Genomic DNA, 17,611 nt, shown 5'->3' with positions numbered 1-17,611 from the left:
GAGAGGCTGGGAGTTTAATAGTTTAACAGGTAGATAGTGCGGGGGTAAAAACTGTCTCTGAGTCTGGTAATCCGGGCCCAAATGCTCCGGTACCGTTTTCCAGATAGTAGAGGGTCAAACAGTCTGTAGCTGGGACTAATATAGAATTAAATGTATATATTAAACTGAAAACGTAAAACGTTGCTATATTGAGAAATATTGGAAAGGAAACGGAACTATAGAACAATGTACGGTAGAAGATATTTTCCAAATTCGTCCACCAGGCGGCGACGGTTATACGTGAGTCTATGGAGGGCCTTAAAGTTCTCATTGCATTGATCTAAACACCGGGCTCCGAAAAGCAGCTGCAGTAAATTTTCTGAATTTTGCTTCTAAATTACAAAAAGCTTTAAAGCACTAGGTAGTTGTGGTTTAGTCCAAACCAACACTCTCTCCATTTTCCCAACTATGAGACTGTTAAAAGGTTCTTTATATATTAAAGCTGGTACATGTCTAAAATTGGCTACTGGTATAAAATTGAGTTATGCAGATGGAGGTCTCCGTTTGTACAGTAGAAGCTGCCCTACAGTGTTTCACCCTGTGAAACTCAGGGCACCTGTGAGCTCTACAGTGTTTCTTACAGAGAAGCTCCTTCTGTCCTCATGTGGCCAAGAGCAGGAGACGTAATACAAATTAGACTGATTGTATTAAAAAGTTCAGAGTCAGTTCTTCAGACAAAGTGTCATTTGTGTAAGAAGTGAACAGTACTGCAGCAGAGCTTGCATTCAAACCATCACATATAATCTTGGTTTCTTTCAATTATGTAAATGTATTTAATGCTGCAATTTCATCTTCTGGCTACACTGTGCTGATACAGTGAAAAGTACAGGACATGGATATACTGTAACACCTTCATCACACACACACACACACATCAATAGTTAATCTAGAGAGCTTTCATTTTCAAAAAAGTTTCATGTAAAATCAATTTCCCTGGTCGATGTTAATCTTGTCCCTAATCAGGACAATACAGATGTCAGTCATTGCTGACTTCTAACTTAATACGAAGCAGAATTCGATATTCTGATTCCTGACCTGGTAAACAGATCAGAGCTAATTAAAACACCACTTCTGGATGAATTTTCCTCCAAGCACTTTTCTAGACTTTCATTAAACACTTTAAAAGCTTTTCTTATATAGTTATTATATACACCCTTGCTCTATTATAGAACATGGCATTTAATTGTTTATATCACTTTTATCGTACTTATTAGCATTCTGTGTTAACATTAAGACTACCTGGGATATGTTTGCAATTCTGTTTTTATCTTAATCCTTGTTTTGTCTTAACTTGATCAAATGAGATGAAGTAAGAAACCAGTTCTCCTAAATGCTGGTTCATTTTGGGGCGAAAAGCAAAGGCGCAAAATCGGCAGTTAAACTATTGAAGAAGACAGCCGGAGAAGTTAAAATCCAGCGCTGTGTCCACCGGGTCTCCTCCAGGCCAGGGCGCGCAGTCTCGGCTGGGTCCCACAGGTGGCGCTGGGCCCCTCTTACCTGGAGGCAGGTCCTTTTCCCAAGTCCTTTGGTAGGTGTGTGAATATGCAAGACGTAGACTGTACGAATCATCGAAACACAGCGCAGTGTTTTAAGGATGGCGAGTATTTCGGAATGCATATCGAAAATACATCGCCGTGTCAGTGTGAAACATTAAGGTATGTCGACCTCTCACCTTAAAGTTCCGTAGTCTGGGAAAGTTTGTACGGTGGAGTCTCCAGTGCTGATGGAGAATACGAGTTTAATTCGATTGTTTCGAGACCAAGATTGTTTCTTCGTTAGTCTTTTCACGTGCAGTTTTTTTTTAAAGATTAGAAGTATGAAGACGGAGGCTTCCTCGATATATAAATGCACGACCGCAGGTCCTGGGAGCAGTACTGGAGTTGAATTAGCTTTGTGCTGCGTGTTAGAGATCAGCGTTTGTGAAAATTGATTTAGAATCCCCTCATCCGAAAGGGGATAATCGATTATCTAGAACTTGTGATATTCCCCGCGCTGCACACTTAGCGCCTGGTGTTTATACTGTATACTGGTGGAAAATAGTCTCTGTAGCCCCCGCTTAGCACAGGTCTGCGCATTTACACTGTCACCATTACCCGAGTGACCTCGCTGTGCAAGAACAATGGTTTATTCAAACATTTAAGTGGCTCCGTAACTATAGGGCACAGCCATGTGTAGTTAGAGGAGACAATTGGAACTTTGTGATTTAAATGCACAGTAATGCAGGTGCAAATCCAATTCACCACATCACACAGTCACTAAACACTATCCCTACTGTCAAGAGTGGTAGAGGCAGTAGGCTGATGCAGGTCTGCTACATCTAAGCAACAACTAGGGCACTTGTTGGGAAGATAGATTGAGAATTACAAGTACACTTTAGAGGAAAAGCAGCTTTATTGTGTTAGAAGCCTAAAACTGTATAAACTTACCATTCAGCAAGTAATGTTGAGTCAATACTCTATGTGGCTTTTGAGTCAAAACCATGTACTGGTGTAAAGCACAAGGTCAATCTACACAGGGGTGATTTACAGTAGCAAAGCCAATGTCAGTGGTCAGTATGGAAAGGAAGATGTCCCTGTTCAAAGAGAAGGAGACTGGTTGGATGAGGAGAGGTAGATCTTCACACAGACCTCACCACCTGAAACTCTTCAGGGCTGCAGCCATTGAGCTGACAGAGAAGATCCCACTCAGACAGGAAGAGTTTTAATACAAGCAGGGCAATAACATTGGCTTCACAATAAAACAGCATATACAGGTCTGAAAAAAAAAAAGATTCAATCAGCTAACATTTAATAAAGACATCAAGTCAGAATTATAAACCAACAAATTGACTTTAAAGAGACTGAAACCTAGAGATGTGTTAAAGAACATTTGTGGGAAGAGCTGGTATTTTACACTAGACAGGGTGCTCTGTGCAAAGCACAAACTGGACGTTTGCTGGCAGAACCGAGATGCTCCTACTTGCATTGTGGCAGCTGTGTCCTCCAACAAGCTCATGGTGCAGGATCTGTCCTTCCCAGGGAAAGAAGCCTTCAGGTCTGAAATAAGTCAATGCACACTGAAAGCGTTAGACGCTGCTATATTGAGAAATATTGGAAAGGAAACTGAACTATACAACAATGTACAGTAGAAGATATTTTCCAAATTTGTCCACCAGGCGGCGACGGTTATACGCGAGTCTATGGAGGTCCTTTAAGTTCTCATTGCATTGATCTAAACACCGGGCTCCAAAAAGCAGCTGGAACATGTGGCTGTTGGTATAAAATTGAGTTGTGCAGCTGGAGGTCTCAGTTTGTGCAGTAGAAGCTGCCCTCCACTTAAGAACCTGTCCTCTCACTGATCTTCAGATCAATACAGCATCAGAGATTATCCAGTGGTACCACAAAAGAGAACGGAGTTCATAGAAGTTAATGACTATCTGACATCTTTAATTTGTTACAAGATCAGGGTCAAGGATCACTACACAAACCAAGTAGTTGGATCTACATTACAGATGCAGTGTTGAGGTTGCCCCATGCCCCATTGTGGAGCTTCAGTGGCCAGTCTCTATTTTCCCCACATGATCAATAGGTCTCCAGGCAGGTAAAAAAAAAAAAAAGCCTCAGCTTTCTCTTGAAAGAATTTTGCATGACCAAGTCCTGACAATTTGTTGGTCAATGTAGTATTGGCTACAACTCAACACCAGCAATACTCCTACCCAGAACTGTCACACTTAAGACTCCCAGTCTTGGACAGCATGAGCTCCTCAACCTTACCCAGATCATGAGCAGCCATTGAAAAGACATCCACACTATCCCACAGACTTGTCTAGCCAAGATACTGCAGTGAGGAAGCTCACTTTAGCACGAGGACTGGGGTGATGGACTGATGCTTTTATCAAGACAGACAACCTTCAATTTCTACCCATTTCAACAGCCAGGTACACCCGTGTCCTACCTGGAGTTTTAGTGTAGGGATCTCATCTCACCAATTGTGCAGCTCTGTCAAGATGGGTTTCTGTATCCCAAAAACAGGAGCACAAATGGGCTCTTCCTGGTATACAGCTTTCCTTATGATCCTCCAACCCTTCACAATAAATAGTTCTCATGGTCTTCTCCAACACAAAGCAAAACCTAAATGTTTTCCACCCAGGCTTCGCTTTTATAAGCCTCATCATTAATTACAGGGGCTTGACTAATTCCATGGGAACCTATCCTCAAAGCCCTAGAATCGTCATGTGGAACGGCCAGGTGTTCTCGCTCAGTAATGCACACCTGTTTCCAAATCCCTGCCTGCTCAGAAGCCATCTTGGCTCAGAGAAACATCACAGCCTGGTGCTTGAGCCAAAATGAAAGGTTTCTACAGAAGCCTTCTAGGGTCACTACGACATTGCTTTAATACATTTTCCTTGAATGTTATTAGAAGTGTGTTCTTTCTAAACCTTTCAGCATACCCAAATCTATTTCAGAAATAGAACAGAAGAGAAAGATAATAATTTGATTATTGTTTATATAAATATTCCTTTATGCATATACCGATTTGTGATTTTAACTCTTAAATCACTTCAGCGCCCAATATTATTTCTCTTCCTGCGTCAGAACACTTGTCAATGCGTGTTATGATTGGCATGATGTTCTCAGTTGATGCATAGCAAAGGAGAAAGTCAGTGCTGCAGTCCTATTGTGAAAACATATTTTGTGAATAGAGTCCTTAGTATCTAAAAAAACAGTGATTGATGAGAGGTTGTAATGTCTTTTAACAAAGCAGATTGAAGTATTACTTTGAGAAATATAATTTGCCTTTGGTATTTTTGATGCCATCTATTGGCTGATGATTTCAAACCGTTTTTTTTTCAAGTTAAACTCCCTCCTTCATGTTTTCACTGTTGAACTGGTCCTGCAGCTTGGTAAGGCATTTAAATGAACTAGCAGGGCATAGCAAGGTGTAGCAGGCCATAATCATCGCCACACCTGGAGGGAAGTGTGTGTGAGGAAAGAAAAGGGGGAAAAAATTTCCCCAGCAGGCTGTGAGGCGTGAGTCTGGAGTGTCAGATATGCCTGTTGTTGTCAGCAGTGGCAGTCACTACCCCTGTGGTGTCACACACCTCTTTGCAGTCAGACAGCTTCCTGTTTAAGTTCTTCCTCCCTTCTGCTTTCAACAGCTTCCAGAGGCTACGGCTGAGCCTCTCGCAGTATTTGTGAGCCTTGTACAGGATCCCACCTGAGGCTGATCCTGCTCTAGGTCTTTTTAGGAAACCGTTCATCTCCCACCAGGTAAATTCTGACTCTTCAAAAGGAATGGTGGGTTCTGCTGGTTTAACGTGTGTAGTCATGTAGTCTGGGGCCTCTATGGGTTCTTACAAATATTCTTCCAGCTCCTCTTTGGTAAAATCCAGCTTTCGTGATCTTTTATCCATACTTAATGCTGAGGGTAAGGATTAAAGTTTAGCATTGGGGTTGCACTGAGGTTGAGATATTTGAATATATCTGAATATAATAGGTACTTCAGTACAGTGTTGTAGTGTTAATGAAACACTACTACAATGCTAATGAAATAAGTGCTTCCTGTTTATTCAGTTAACCAGTTTAAAAATTAAGCTGCAGTGCCACAGTGTGAACTACTTTGACACAAACCAAGGGAAACGTGGAAGGATGTCACAGGGAAGTGCATTTAAAAATTTAAAAAAGGGTTGTGGGAGAATGTTACAGACGACCCAGCCATTTTGTAGAACCCAATAGTCTGCTTTCGACCAATGGCAACAATGAGATTACGAAATCAAATTGATACCAGTAACCAAAAAGATACCAGTCAAATGTAGAAAGTTAGTGAATTGAGTGTGTAATAAACGTTTACAGATGAAATATCTGACTTTTTTGTGCAGCGTTAAGATCAGTTGGGTTGTAGAACAGTACGTGCCCTCTGAAGCCTATTAGAGCCACGGAGAGAAAAAAAACTCGTTTATAGGATAGTATAGTATAGGTTTTTAAACTCTTTAAACATTGAACGGAATACATTTACCATTACTTGACAGTCAGCTTCACATTGAGGAGAACATACGTTTGGAAACCCGTGACATTTGTACTTGTCACAGAAACAATACGCGTTTAATCTGGGAAAGTTTATTGACACGGTGTTGAGCTTCATGTATACAAAAGACAGAACTCGTGCTACTTTCGTAATTTTATTTCAAAAAAGAGCAGTGTGACGATATTCCACTGTTGTTAAAGTCAATGCTACTTTGTACGGGACAATATTATTGCATATACAGTGCAATACAATATACAGTATTAATGTGGTAGGCAGCATTGTTCAGAAATTAACTATTGTGTTTAAACGGAATAATTTTCTCATGCTGTGATTACCCTGATGGCCATGGGAAAATAGGATTTTGAATCGTGTAACTCATGGGGGCTTCTGAAAACAATTTCTTCCACAAGTTTTCAGCTGGAAGAAAAAAAAAGCTACCGTCGCCGTCAGTCTGTAACCACGCCCACAGGAATGACATCCCTCGGAGGCCACGCCCCGCTCACCTGTCCGCCTCGTTCTGCGAGAGAGAGCGGAGCTGGGTGAGTTTGCTCCGCGTCTTTAGTTTTATTTTTATTTTATTTTATTGTAAATAAAATTTAACTCGTATAATTATGTAGTCTAAACCTTGCAGGAGAAAGGGCAGAACACGTTTTTTCGTTGAGAAGTAAATAGCAATTTTTTATTTTCCAAAGCTTCTCTTATTTTTAACATGCCGTTTGTTTTACACAGAAAATGTGTGTTTTTCTCTCACATCGAAGACAAGCTCTTTTGTAGCAATAAGAACACTGTTGTATTGGCAGAACGAAAACGTCGCCTTATGTTTCTTTATTTTTTATCCGTCTTTTTCAAGTACTTCGTGAACTTTGTTCACAAAATCAAGCGTGTGCATTTATCCAAACCAAAAGTAGCCCTGCTAGAATTTATAAAGTTTTTTTCCCTTATTTTCCAGAGTATGTTATGTGATGATGTTCTTATATTCATGGTAAACATTTCTCTTGCAACTAATACTTTTTAGTTTAAATGGTTTTTCAATTCTAAATTCTGCCGTTTTGCGTTTTTACGTCTAGTGTCTTCGGGTAGGACGCAATTCACACGAAATAATGGAAGTACAAACTTAAGTAGAAATGTTCATTTATTTACACGTATTTTATTGAAATAAATTCTCCATTGTCTGTCCTAGTGAAAAAGCCGTGTGCTACTAAGAAACGTTGGTTTAAATTATCTTTAAATGACCGTTTAAATAAATGTACTTTTGTGTTTCTAGTTTGATGTCTTCGGGCAGGACATGCTTGGCTCAGCTGCTGGAATTATCTATGTAAGTATAAAGTTTACACGTATCATATTGAAATACAGTATAAAATTGAAATATATTGAAATAAGTATAAAATTGTTGTTGGAAAACGTAATGCATCTTGTCTAAAGAAGACTCAAACTAAGTGGTGATAGATTAGACTCCACGGCAGAAATAGTCTGACCCGACAAAACTGTAGTTCTGCTGTTTATTGAAAGCAATTTCTCTTTAAACTGAGCTTTTTTGATCCGCATTAAACGGACTCTTAAGAAACCGTTTTGGTTTCCACAGTGCATCAAGTCAATTAAAACAACTAAGCCTATAAAATTTGGAATCAATGTGCGCCCGTTTACTAAGTTGTTTCAGGAAAAGAATACGATAATCAAAATTGAAATCGTAAACAAAAATCTCATTAGAATGTGGTAGTTTCTATCTAATAAATACACATGTAGCTGTATTGATTGTGTTGTGCATTCGGTATGCTTGCAATTTAAATCAAAGAGTACTTCAATAATTTTTTAAACAGGAAAATTTCCTGTTACACCAGGCTAAGCGCTTTATTTCAGCTTTGTTTAATCTGTTTAAACCGTTTCATCTTCTGAACTTGTTAGTCAACACAGCAACTCGATCTAATGAGTTGGGATGATTTCGAGATCCTGTTTGTAACAGAAAGCACGACTAATACTGGTTTCTGTTGTTTTGCAGGAAATGCAACGAAGTTCCAGGCTTCATTCTGGTCGCTGCCTCGACAGAAGCCTCGGAGAAACAGTAACGTGCTGTATGTTTCTGTTTTAACATAGTTGCTTGCAAATGTTTTCTTACTCTGTTGACTTGTAAACAGTATTTAGCGTTAATGTTTCCGTGCTTTGACACTTTGTAATTGAAATGCATGTTCATTTTCACTTCGAACCTTGTGCATCCGACGTATTGTAATGTTTTGTTTTGTATGCAGTTTTCGCTCAATAAATTGTCGATTGAAACTTGATTTTGTTCTTTCATTTCTTGTGCAGAGTTCTGTTCCCCCTTGGCCCTGAAAAAACCCGATGGTGGTGAGTTTTTTGGCGGAGAGATTTTGATAACAGTTTGTGGCCGCAAGGGGACACTCTATCGCTTTTTGACTTGAAAAGGTCAAAGGCTACCCCCTTTTTAAGCGTGTCCAGATTTTCCCGCCAAAAAACTTAGTATATGGGGTTTTTCTCGAGGTGTGGTAGCAATCAAGCCGAGCCTCGCCCACCCCCCCTCATTGGAGAGGGGTAGGCGGGGGCTGGCTGATTGACCGCAGCTCTAGCCAAGCCCACTCGCTCCCGGCAGGAGAGGATGGCAGGTTGGTGGTGGCTTTGGTCCCTGCAGAGAGGCAGGTCTCCTGGGGTGTGGACTTAGAAAGCTGTCAGTTGCAAGCTGTGACTGATAGGCTGAGTCCGCCCTGGGTGCCTCCTCTCTCTCGGGCCGAGGCCATCTCCAGCCTGCCTTCCCCTCCTGCTGGGAGTGAGGGGGCTTGGCTAGAGCTATCCTCAGTTCTCCTCCCCCTGGGGCTATACCCACGCTCCCTCCTAGGGACCCTTTCCCCCCAGAGACTATCTAAAAAGGCGGGCGTCTTCGCACTTTTCCAGGTCAGTGCGATGGGGTGTCGCCTTGCGGTGCGTGGCGCACACTGCAAGACAACCCTTCGCACCTTCGAAAAAACAGGACAATGCAGACAATGAAATGTGTTTTTATTGCAGAATTCACAGCAAATACATTGGCAGCAGTCAACATTAAACATGCAGGTCAAGAATAAAATACAGCACTGAATCGGGACATTACAGATCAAGCAACTGGTAACAAAAATAAAATGAAGCAGCACACATTGTCGAGAAGAACCTGCCAACGCTCGTCGAGTTGCAGGAGTGGAGCTGGAGAGGAGATCGTCGGGGCGCAGAGAACCAGGAGCCGCAGAACTGAAGGCAAAAGAAAAAGGATCAAGTTAACAGGATATCGATTCACTTGAAGTTCTGAAGTCTTTTAACTTTTTAAATAAACTGCCCCAATAAAGAAACATACAAACACGCTCAAATTCAACAAGAAACCAATAGGTAACAGCATGAGAAATCAGATACATCCCAGTCCCGCTTCTCCGATATTTAGAAAGTAGGTTCAGCCTATTATGAACAAAAGAATCCATAAAAAAGAACCAGCGCTTTAGTGTTTCCTATTATATTCAACAAAGGCGCAACTAAACGAAAATAAGTGATAACATTAGTATAAAACCGTTCTGGTGTTAAAATGCTGTGAAATACGTGTCGTCTTTAATACATAAATATAGCGTAAGATAAGAATACAACTTACCTCGGAAAAAACACTAATAACTTGTGGCCCGTTTTTGAAATCCCTTTGTCGACTGGAGAAATAAGAAATATACGAATTAATACATTTAATATTTGCAAACGATTATCGTATCGGAACGGAAAGCGATATTATAACCAGATTTTAAAAACCAGAGATACACTGTTAAAAACTTTATACAGCAAATAACTTAAGATAAATTACAGCTTTTTTCTTTAAAGGAAACAGAGCTAGATATAACATGTCTTTAAAAACTACTTACATGAAAGGTAGTATAAGAACGCCGAATGCAGACTTCTAAAACTTTGAGAGCACGCTCAGAGAGGACATTCATTTCGGCGTCGTAAAACACAAATTAAACAAAAAAAAAACAAATGAAATTAACAAAAGCTGCAACAACAAAACATTTGTCTAACTTTTCTCAAAGTGAAATTGGAGTTTTCTGCATTTAAAATAAGAAAATCAGAATTAAAACGCAAACGCACCTAAAGCCGCAGACACTCGCCCCGCCGCCATCTTGCCAGGCGCACCTGTGAAATTAAAGAGTTTTTATTGCAGAATGCACAGCAAATACAATAGCAGCAGTCAACAGTAAACATGCAGGTTAAGAATAAGGCAAATCGGTATACAAAGGGTACACAACAGATCAAGCCACGGATATCAGAAACAAAATTACAGGAAAAGCACACATTGTCAAGAATAACTTGCCAACGCTCGTCGAGTTGCTGGAGTGGAGCTGGAAAGGAGAACCAGACAACCAGGAGCCGCAGAACTGAAGGCAAAAAAAAAAAAAAAGAATCAAGTTAACAAGATATCGGATTTGCAGAATCGATTCAGTTTACGATCTGAGGTCTATTCACTTTTTAAATAAGCTGCCTGTATAAAGAAAGTACCACTTATAGCGTTTATCATATTCGATTTAACTCCACGCATTGAAAACCATCGTGCAAATATGTTGGTATTTTCCATCTTTACCCAATGGATTCAATAGATGAATAAAAGAACCAGCGGCCTTAGAGGTTCAATTTCTATTCAACAAAAGCACAATGAAAAGAGCAGAAGTTATATAGTTAGTATAAACCCGTTCTGGTGTTAAAACGTTGGGAAATACGTGTTGCACAAATATAAACAGTATAGTGCAAGGGAGAAATAGAACTTGCCCTGGAAAAAAAACAGTTTTCATAATTGGAGACCCGTTCTTGAAATCCTTTTGTCACCTAAAGAAATAAAAAAAAACATACGAATTAGACAATTAAACCTTTACAATGTTTTATCATTTTCTGAGCGGAAAGCGTTATTATAGTCCGGATCCGAAAAGCGGAGATTTCACAGCTACTGACTTTAGAAAGCAAATGTTTGAAGGTTAACTTCAGCCTTTATTCGTTGAAAGAAACAAACCTTATCTTATAAAAACATACTTACATGACTTCTAAAACGTCGAGAGCACGCTCAAACAGAACACTCATTTCGGCGTCCTAAAACACAAATTGAACAGGAACAAATGCAATTAACAAAAGTTGCAACAACAATACATTTTTTGTCTAACTTTCCTCACAGTAAAATTTGAGTTTTTGTATTTAAAATAAGAAAATTAGAAATAAAACGCAAACGCACCTAACGCCGCAGACACTCACCCCGCCGCCATCTTGCCGGGCGCACCTGTGGAACAGGTGGACGGGGCGTGTCCGCTGAGGAAGGTCACTCTGGGGGCGGGCCCGGCTCCTGAATGACAGCTGTGGATTCTGTTACAAGGGCTCAAGACTCACGGTACTGTAGATAAAAAGAAGCCTTAACTTACCAAATCGTTTATAATGTATATAACGGCTGAGGACTTTCAGACACCCGAATACAGTGACATCGCCCTGGTTGTTCGCCGGACTCGTTCAGCTTGCGGCCGGTTGATCTCTAGAACCAGGAGAAATGTGCTGGAGAGAGACCCCTGTCGCTCCTAGTTAGGACTGCACCTCTCTTTCACTGCTAGTGCCACACCTGTCCTGCAGGTGTCACAGTGGTATAAGGGGCTGCTTTTTAGAATTGAATTCCGAACTATGCATTTCTAAAGGACTTAAACCCCCCATTTGTCCCGGTTTTGGAGGGCCCCGAAAATGGAACCCCCCAAAACGGCCGGCGTGGTAGAGAACAGCCACCTCCACAAACTCACCCCGACAGCACGAGAGCTACACCCGGGGCTTAGATCTCAAGACTGACGGGGAGGCTCGGGGCTCGACTTCAACTCAAGAGACTCTCTGCGGGTCGATCTACTTTCTGAACTTTAGAAGTGTCCGATGGTTTAGCCCGCGGAGCCACCAGGCCGGCTACGTAAAATGTTCCACATATAAACCTTTTATTTAGCCTAAAGCAAAGGTTCCCCCTTTTCGCTCGCTTTTCAAGCATTAAGGCTTCTGAGTTGAAAAAATAATGAAAAATAAAGTACTGTATCAACATTTGCAGCAGATTAAGGGGATCAGTGTCAGACGTAGTCTGAGAGGTTAAAATGCTTTTTTTTTTAAACAAAATGTCTGAAATGATTCCAAAGACAACATTTTTAAAAACGACACCAGCGATTAAATGCATCTAAATGTTTTATACCCCAGCTGGTGTCTGGTTCCTTTAGTTCCTTGATACCAGTAGGTATCATCATATATTTATATGTCCATGAGCGTTTGACAAAGTTCCATATATGAGTTTAGTCCTTCAGATAACAGATTCAAAAATCAAAAGCAGTGCATGCAAAAAGAACGTGAATTTGTGTATGCATAGAAAACAGAAAAGTGATAGGAATATATTGTCTATGAATATCAAACGGCTTGGAGCTGAACTATTGGAAGCAGTGTGCGACAGGTATTTAGACGTTTTATATTAACTCATTAACTCTAAGAGATGATGAATCGATTAATTTAAAAAGGCATCAATATTCCTGTATACACAGGTTATACAGTGAACAGCGTTGGGGAACCATTGTCAAGGAGTGGTGTCTAGTACAGTAATCACTGGCGAGATTAACTATCAGACACTCACAGAATAATTCTTTCTGCTTGATCAAAGCTTAAAGACAGGAATTCGGAAACACTGTTTCTGGCGCCAGGTTGACGCTAATTTCTAACCTTTTACTCTTCATGATCTGAAGTTTTTTTAGTTGAATAGAAAACAAATCTTAAATGTTCAACTAGAGCTTCTTCACCAGCGGGTCAGTTAAAAGCGTGGAATGGGACTGTACTCCAAATTGCTTGCGATTGAAAGGCTGTTTTCAAAGCGGAGACGGCCAACTCCGGGCGGGATCCAGTCCGTGTTTAAGACATTTCTAAATAATTGAAAGTCAGAAGCCAGGTTTGATTAATCAACCAATTTGATCTCCTTTAAAAATGGTTCTGGGAACCGTTTGGGGTTTTTGCATTTCAAATAGCAGCATTACACTTGCAAGGAAAAGAAAATGCGGGATGTTTCGTTTATTTCCAGCCCAAGTTTCTTCCTATTAGGATAGGAACAGTTCAAAATTAAAGATAAGGCATCTGAGCTTCAGAGTAATTAAGGAGGCGGCTTTGTCGCGGCCACTGACTGGATTTCAGAAAATGCCTTCTCTCTTTCAAAGAAAAGTTGAATTGGAACTAAACCATCAACTTTAGTACCTTAAAATGGGTCGAAATGCAATTACGATTTAATATTGCTACCTATATTTGGAATGCTTGGTCAGATCTGTTACTTGTTTTTCGGTAGTTATTTAATGCGCTTTCTCCTCTCCAGCTCCCCAGTCTTCCTGTCCTCTACAACAGTCTGGACACCGAAGCTCGGACCTCCCGTGTACCGTGAAACTGGAGAGATGAGCGGTGAACTCAGAGGTGAGCGAATCTAACTGGTCTTATGTTATCGAGCCTCTTGCTTTCAAGTTTAAAGAAAGAGCTTTGCGTTTGCACCTGCAGAACTCTCATGACAGTTGAATTTTCTCAATATGGGAAACAATAGCGTATTTAGACCGCGCCCACAGCTCCGTTAACTTAAACTGAAGGTGGAAATATTACCACGGGGGAAAAGAGCGAAGCCGTATTTTACCCGTACCGGCTGCTCAACTCCTCCGCGCGAATAAACGCTTTACTTCGTCTTCCCAATCTGGTGCTACCTTTTGTATAGGCTAGAAAAAAGCTTGACTACAAGTATTAAAATACGAAACACTTCTCCTCCCCTGTTCAAGCAGCAGTTGATCCCGGAAAGCAGCCGGACTCACCTCGCGGTTCCGGGACCCACCGTCTCTCCGGCCGGCTGTCCTGACAGGAGCGCTTCCTCTCCCGGGGCTCCAGACAGTGGGCCGCCTGAGCGATGTTAAATACTGGATAATAACAGCTGGCCGGGTTACGGCTATACGGTTTCTTCTTGTCCAGTTCTTGCAATAAACTTGTGTGGCCTTCGTACTCTTTCTTAAGTGAATTTGAGAGTTGGGGCCGGGGTACCTGTAGCTGGGTCACTTCAGCTACAAAGAGCGCGTCTCCACGTATGATCATCCTACCATTACTTTTAATGAGCCTACACGTGTTGCATTTGCCCCTGCAGTCTGTGCAGGGTGCCTGTCCCTCTTGAATATAGGTTGCTTCCTCTTCCTTCATAATAGTTGCTGCGTCAGTTTTCCTGCAGCTGGACTGTAGAACTTCAGTTGTTGCTTGAATGAAAGGCATGCAGCCTGTGACCAAGCAATTACTTACCACCAGCCGTCTTGCATAATTACTCTTGGTAAAATAAACTCTTTAGATGTACTTACATTTACTTAATATCACAGCCCTGTATTAGTAAATATCCCTCTTGTCCAAACCCATGCTGACAAGAATAAGGATCTGGGAGAGCAGCTCCAACCTCAAGCTCTGCTTCTGCCAGGTTCATCTCAGACTCCAGTCCTGTTTGGAGCTTGACTCCCGAGAAACTCGGGAAGGACAGGAGTCTGCAATATTAAATATTTCTACTCAAAGCACTTTGCAGTTAATATCATTACCAAAAATTTGAGAGGGAATACACTCATCCCAGAGGAGCTTTCCTGTGGCTGAGCACACCTTGAAAAATGATCACAGTACTGTAGGAGCAAACCAGACTGGCAGAGCATTACATGGTTAATTATGAATCTATAGGGTGCTATAACACCCCCCCACCACACACATACACTCTGCCTTGCAACACGACAACTCTGACCATCATTCTACATTGAAGTAGGCATTTTGAGTACAGACACAAGAATTGAAGCAATTTATTATTTAAAAGTTAAGATATGCATATTCTGAAAGAAAGAGACACTCGGAAACTCCTCAAACATTTAACTATCAGTCAGTGACAGAAAAAATAAACATTTTTAACAAAAGAAGGAATTAACTTGTAATGTGCATGAAACCAAATCCAACTCAAGAGCTCGTTTTCAAAACAAACTGTTCACTACTTTAGGACAAATATATATATATATAAAAATCAATTTATGTATGGTACGGCCCACCAAAGAGGAAACTGGAGTAAAAAAATATCTATTTTATAAAGAAAAACATTCTTAGTTTGCTTACTAAGCCAGCTTACATTTCCTGTTTTCCCTTAAACAAAATACGAAACACTGAACTCTGAACTGATTCTTTGAAATACAAGAGACAAAGAGATTCAAGGTTCAACATTTGGTACTCCAGGCACAGTGCTACTGTATGTTACTGAAACATGAGAATGTGTATCAAGTGATACAATGATCACTGTATTGTTTTCTTAACAATTTCAACTTTTTCATGTCAAGATCTGCTGCACATTGGTGGTAGTGGATGGGAGTCCCCATTACCTGTAAAGCGCTTTGAGTGGAGTGTCCAGAAAAAGCACTATATAAGTATAAGCAATTATTATTATTATTATTATAAGATTTGTTCCAAAAACTAGGAATGTGATATTTTTAATCCCCTGAAAGAGAAAACCATGCATCATAACTCCCTCTTAATGATGTACCTGTAAGAAACTACTGTTAAGAATGACCTCTCATGCAGGTGAAGCAACAGACTGTGTTGAGTGTCCAGGTGGTCCTCATGATCCTCCCAGCTCAGGGACTCAGGAGAAAGGCCTGTGATCATCAGCACTGTTGAGAATTGAGAAATACAATCAGAAATCATTGGAAATACAATAATTCTTGCATCAACAAATATGAAAAGAGATTTCACTATGTAACAAGGCTACTAAGAACCAAAACTGCTATATAACCATTTAATGAACAGGAAATGATATTGAAAATCATTATAAGCCTAAAAATCCGTCTGTTTCACACAAGTAAAGTTTAACAACCTGCCCAACGCCTCTCTGTATTAGGAGAGATGGCCTTCTCCAGGCTAAATTCACACTATCCCAGAGCGCATTCACATACTGTTGCGTGCAAACATTCAGGCGCCCCGGTCATATTGTGTTTTAGTGAGATTACAGATGAAAAGCAGCTGACAACCTTTGTATAGTACAAACCTAAACATGATTTCTCTCTGCCAATTTTAATGCACAATTAGTGTTTATTTACAGTTTTGCAAATATTAAAAATAAAAGAGAATATGGCATGTGCATATGTCAGTTTGTACTTAGAGATACCGCCTTTGGCAGAAATCATAGCTGCCAAACGTTTCCTGTTTCCAGCTAAGAGTCGTTCTATTCTTAATTTAAGAATTATTTTCCCACTCTTGCTTACAGAACTTTTCTAGTTCAGAAATATTCCAACGTCTTGTTGCATGCTCTGCGTGTGTGAGATCACCCCACAGATTTTCAGTAATATTCAAGCCTGGGCACTGTGAAGGCCATTACACAACATTGCAGATGTCTTCCACAAACTCAGAACTCAGAAAATACATTGAGTGACTTTTTGGAAAAGGTTACAGAATACAGGATTAAGTTGTTCATTACATTTCTACAAATTACTGCCTTTCAGATTTTCCGGGCCTGTCGATTTTCAAGTATTTATTTGCAAAAACACACACCCCACGTGTTTAGATGTCATAGTAAAGGGAGGCACACCTGTGAGCCCAATGACATTGTAAAAATGGGTTCTGCTGGGTCACTACTCTCTAACTGAGCAAATTCAGTTCATTTACATGGTGGTGTGTGTACTCAAGTAAGCTGTTACTATGGGGAACCTGCCCAATCAATGTACAATTTTGATCTCATGCCACCTGTGCATTATTTCTATTCATGAGTTTCTCCACCTTGGATTTATAATCTCTTTTAACCTGTTTCAATTCTTCTTATATCTTCCTTTGAATCCCTTTCCCTCTCAATCTACCATTACCTTTGAATGCAAACTCTTTCTCCACCAGCAATATTTTCATCTTTGAGGTCACCCAGGGGTTACTGTTTGCATAGATAAACATTTGTTTAGATGGGATCACATTTTCAACACAAAAATGTATATAGGAAGTGCTAACACAAGCTTGGTCATTAATATCCTCAACATCACTTTCTAATTTGGACATTTGGATTTCCAAAAGCTGGACACTTTAGTCATTCTGCACATGCACAACTCTTGTCTTGTGTTGTCAGTGTTGTTAAATTCTGTCAGTACGATGGTAATAAGTAAAAAGATCAATTAGATCAGATCATCCTGTCAGTAGTTTGATAAAAGCTTCATAGACATTCTTTATGTTTCTATAACTAACATATCTAATGCTCTAGATCCTTTTAGGTCTTGTATCCTTTTACATAATCATAATAATTAGGGGGGACTGGCTTCAGCAAACAGCCATTAAAATCTCCCAAAATTAATTTGGGGGCATCAGTTGATATTAACTCAAGGTCTTCAATATAATTCTAAATAATTTCCAAGGCAGTTTTATAATTGGCACCAGGAGGTATATACACAAGAGTTACAACCACCTGCCTAAACTCTTGCGGCAGGTAACTAGGTCTTAAAGAAACAGACAGGAGTTCCAGACCTGGTGAGTTAAAGATCAAAACGTCAGATCAAAAAGTATGTCTTTCGCTATC

At 40.3% G+C, this 17,611-nt stretch overlaps 2 long non-coding RNA genes across 6 annotated transcripts; one reads left to right on the top strand and one right to left on the bottom strand.

Moving 5' to 3' along the window:
* Window positions 1-4,550: 4,550 nt before the first annotated feature.
* On the top strand, window positions 4,551-8,318 carry LOC148644909 (uncharacterized). The gene is made up of 4 exons (XR_015928500.1): window positions 4,551-5,288; window positions 6,453-6,581; window positions 7,307-7,357; window positions 8,039-8,318. It is a non-coding gene; the product is annotated as an uncharacterized LOC148644909 (long non-coding RNA).
* A 710-nt stretch (window positions 8,319-9,028) lies between these two features.
* LOC148644908 (uncharacterized) lies at window positions 9,029-11,393 on the bottom strand. 5 transcript variants are annotated; one of them, XR_015928374.1, is made up of 8 exons: window positions 11,270-11,393; window positions 11,078-11,130; window positions 10,816-10,872; window positions 10,345-10,427; window positions 10,141-10,185; window positions 9,918-10,045; window positions 9,659-9,710; window positions 9,029-9,270 (listed from the first exon to the last, which is right to left on the bottom strand). It is a non-coding gene; the product is annotated as an uncharacterized LOC148644908 (long non-coding RNA). The 5 variants fall into 5 exon arrangements; XR_015928373.1 differs by having other exon boundaries at window positions 9,655-9,710; window positions 10,364-10,427; XR_015928371.1 differs by having other exon boundaries at window positions 10,364-10,427.
* Window positions 11,394-17,611: the final 6,218 nt, after the last annotated feature.

Source organism: Lepisosteus platostomus, chromosome 19 (assembly GCF_059453375.1).
Source record: "Lepisosteus platostomus isolate fLepPlt1 chromosome 19, fLepPlt1.hap1, whole genome shotgun sequence".
In the NCBI taxonomy this organism is placed as follows: domain Eukaryota; kingdom Metazoa; phylum Chordata; class Actinopteri; order Semionotiformes; family Lepisosteidae; genus Lepisosteus; species Lepisosteus platostomus.
This window is presented reverse-complemented; position numbering and strand designations above follow the sequence as displayed.